Genomic DNA, 4,170 nt, shown 5'->3' with positions numbered 1-4,170 from the left:
TGAAGCAGGAAGATCCTTTGGGCCCAGGAGTTTAAGGCTGCAATGAGATATGATTGCACCACTGTCCTCTAGATTGGGTGACAGGGTGAGACCCTGTCTCTAATCAATCAATCAATGACAGTAATAGTAATGGCTGTTACTGATTGAGCTCTTCCCACTGCCATAACACTTTATATTCTCATTTAATCCTAGAAGATACACTATCCCATGGGTAGCGCATTCTTATTTTTCAGATGAGGAAACTGAGTCTCGGAGAGCAGAAGTGACCTGTGCAAGGTAACAAGGCCAGAAAGTGGCAGAGCTGGGACTTGTGTCAGGTGTGCCTGGCTTCAGGGCCCTAACGACTGCCATTCTGCCTCCCCTTAGAGGCCGTGATAGGAAGCAGGTGTAACGATGCAGAGAGTCCAAGAGACCTGGGTTCAAGTCCTCCTCCTGCCACATTCCAGCTAACCTGGCAAGAGCCCCTTCATCTCTCTGGGCATCCATTTCCCTCCCCGCAAAATGGGCATCATCTCCCTGCTTCCCTGAGAGTTGGGGAGGATTTATGATTAGAGAAATACCCGGCACAGTGCTGGGGACACACAGGGGCACAGTGATCACAAGGAGATGCTCCAGGAGCCATCCCCACAGAGGCGAACATGTGCAATGCCCACCTCCTGCATCCCCTCTGCAAAGCAGGAGAATTGGATTTGATCATTTCGAACGCCCCTCTGGCCTGGCTAAGTCTTGGCCTTGACAGTTTGGGGGTCAAATGTTTCTACTTCATCCCCTGTCAGCCTCCACCAGGCTTAGAGAGATGTCAGGTCTGAAACTCACCAGTTGAGCCACTCCTGCCTGCTTGCTGGCGTTTCCACGGGCACTGGGTGGCGGCTGCACCCCCTTGGCCATTCCCCACTCAGTGCCCAAGCCTCGCATCCCAATGGGGGGCCGCGGCTAATTGCAAATCATTTCTCAGGGCTCCCCGCTGTTCGGCTAAATTCACTGGAACTAATGTGTCCCGAAACAAATTTCACAGAAGAGCCAGGGCAATTACATGATGCTTAGTTCTCCTCCCCACATCCCCCACCCGGGGCTGCTCCAGGCCAGGGGCAGAGAGGGCTGGGTGGAGTGGGGCTGGGAGCTTGGAGGCAGGAGTCTTCTCTGGGACCAGAATGTTCTTCCCTTCCACCTCTGAATCCCCACCTATGACCCCCTCTTCATTGTACCTTCTGCTCCTAAATCTTATCCCTGCTCTCACAGCACCCAGCATCACCCTTCCTCCCTTCCTGAATTCAGGAGACATCTTGATGTCTCCGGCAAGCACTGGCTCCAAAACCAGGCGGACTTGAGTTCAAATTCTAGTCTCAGCATTTATTTGCTGTGTGTGCTTAGAAAAGTCACAACCTCTCTGGGCCTGTTTCCGAATCCCTGAAACGAGGATACAATCACTTGGCTGGCGTCAGCCAATGTGAAGATTAGGTCAAACAGCACAGGTAAAATATTTTATGTAGGTCCAGCCCATGGTAAGTTCTTGGTAACTATTGGTCCCCTCTGGCACCTACTTCAGTATGATCATTTCAAGGGGATCAGGTGAACCATCTTTTAAGAGCATCAGAATCAATTCCAAACAAGAGGAGCCTGAAAGAAAAGACCCAGCCTCCCATCCCCGAACCAGGTACCAGGAAGCCCAATCCCCTGCCTGCTGTTGCACCATTCCATCTCACTCCAGCCTCATCCTTCCAGATCTCTCCCATCACAATTATTCTCCCCTTCCTCCAGGGCTCCTCGGCACGTCGCATGTGTCTCTCTGAGCACCTTCATTTTGTTTTGCATTGCTGCTGTCTTGGTTGACTAAAGTCACCCACAGAACCATGTGGCCAGGCTGGGTGTGGTGGTTCACACCTGTAATCCCAACAACTCAGGAGGCTGAAGCAGGAGGATCATTTGAGGCCAGGAGTTCAAGACAAGACAGGCAACATTGTGAGATCTTGTCTCTACAAAAAAAAAAAAAAAAAAAAAAAAATACAAATAAAGGCTGGGAGTGGTGGCTCACGCCTATAACCCTAGCACTTTGGGAGGCTGAGGCAGGTGGATCCCTTAAGCCCAGGAGTTCGAGACCAGCCTGGCAAGATGGTGAAACCTCGTCTCTACAAACAATACAGTAATAATAATTTTTAAAATGAAAATTAAAAAGCCTTAGCTAGGTGTGATGGCACATACCTGTAGTTCCATCTACTTGGGAGGCTGAGGTGGCAGGACCACTTGAGTCTAGGAGTTTGAGGCCACAGTGAGCCATGATTGAGTCACTACACTCCATCCTGGGTGACAGAGAAAGAACCTGTCTCAAAACAAATAAATGAAAATAAAAATAATTAAAGAACCACGTGGCCAAGATGTGGAAGCCATGTAGGCCAGTTGCCAGTGACCTTTTCCATCACAGTATCTGTGGCGAGCAGCCCCTGATCCTTATGCTATTTGCACTCAAGGGTAACGTGTCCCCTCAGGGCTGGTTCTGAGTCCACTCCTTTGCTTTCGACCCAAGACAGCACCAGCCTGATCGCAGGTGCATCAAGGAGACTGTTCTATATGACTGGATTCACACCATCTTTACTTTCCAAAAGTTAGGAAACCAATCACTCACTCCTTTGCACAAAACTTAAACACACCTAAAATGAGCATATTGAAACATTGAAGTCCAATGATGACTTCAGCACACACCTGCTGAACCCCTCCTAAGCGTCAGGCCCCATGTAAGGTGCTGAGAAGCCAACAGTGAAGACAGACCCAGTCTCTGTCCTTGGCTGACATTCTTGGGAGAGGAAAGACATTAAACAAGCAAAGACACATGATTATATCGGCACCAAGTACAATTAAGATAATAAAGATAAAACAAAAATGATCCAGTGAGTACTAGATGTCTATTAGATGGGGGATCCTGAGACGGTGACATTTCAACTAGAAACTTAGTAACAAGAAAAGAGCCAGGGGGCCTGAGGCAAAATTCCAGTAAGGACCAGCAAGTGCAAAGGCCCTGGGGTAGGAATGCACGGGAGTGGCTGGAGGTGCAGGAGCAAGGTGGAAAGGGGAGCAGATGAGATGAGCTGGGCTGGAAGTAAGGTAAGGTCCTGAGGGTAAGGGGAAGCCACTGGAGGGCTTTATGTAGGGGAAACTGATTGGGCTTTTAGAAGATCCCTGCAGCTGTGATATGAAGAAGGGACTGGGGGAGGAGTAGAAGCAGAGAGTCCAGTAGGGAAGATGTCATCTGGGCTCAGATGGGGACGGGGACACTGCAGAGATGCGATCCCATCCAGTAATCCAGTCATCAGGGGAAACTGAGAGTCCGAGAGGGGACACTGCCTGCCTCAGGCTGCCTGACCAGTCAGTGATGAGGTGCAAATTCGGAGTTCTTGTCTCAGGCCAGGCTCTCTCATTTCACCACCATTAACTGCTCTGTGGGGGAGCCAGGGCAGAGAGAGCTCCAGCTAAGACTTCCGCGCTTCCAGTATTAGAGGACTTACCACTTAAAGAATCCCTGTAGTGCATCCTTTTGTGATGAGAATAATCACCCCTAATTTATCTGCTTCATAAGTTCAGTATCACTTTTCTTTTGAGCGCTGTGAATGTATCTGTATTCCTGCCCAGACATAAAATACTATTTTAAAAACATAATTTGGGGTTGCTTATGAGAGCTGTCATGTCAGTGAGCACCTTGGGGGACACAGGCTGTGCGATTCGTCTCTGTGCCCCACTGGTACATGAGAGGCATGCAATAAATAATAATTTAGGAAAATAACAGGTAGCAATGATTCCGCCCTTACTATGTGCCAAGCACTTTCATTAATTTCTTCATCTAGTTCTCATAAGACAGAATGAAGTGGGCTCTGCTACTGTCTCTATTTTACAGATCGGGAAACTGAGGCTCCGATAGGGAAGCCACTTACCCAGTGTCACACAGCCTGCAAAAGCCAGTCCAGGTTTGAACCAGGTAACAACTAAAACCATGTTCTGAAACTCAAGGTCTATTGCTTGAGGAAGGGAGGGAGGAAGAAGGGAAAGAAGGAAGGAGGGAGGAAGAGGAGGAAGGAAGGGGGGGAGGAGGGGAAGGAAAGAAGGAATGAAGAGGAAGGAAGGAAGGAAGGAAGGAAGGAAGGAAGGAAGGAAGGAAGGAAGGAAGGAGGGAGGGAGGGGAGA

The sequence above is a fragment of the Piliocolobus tephrosceles genome, chromosome 10, assembly GCF_002776525.5.
Source record: "Piliocolobus tephrosceles isolate RC106 chromosome 10, ASM277652v3, whole genome shotgun sequence".
Lineage (NCBI taxonomy): Eukaryota > Metazoa > Chordata > Mammalia > Primates > Cercopithecidae > Piliocolobus > Piliocolobus tephrosceles.
The sequence above is the reverse complement of the archived record's forward strand: the minus strand, read 5'-3'. Positions refer to the sequence as shown.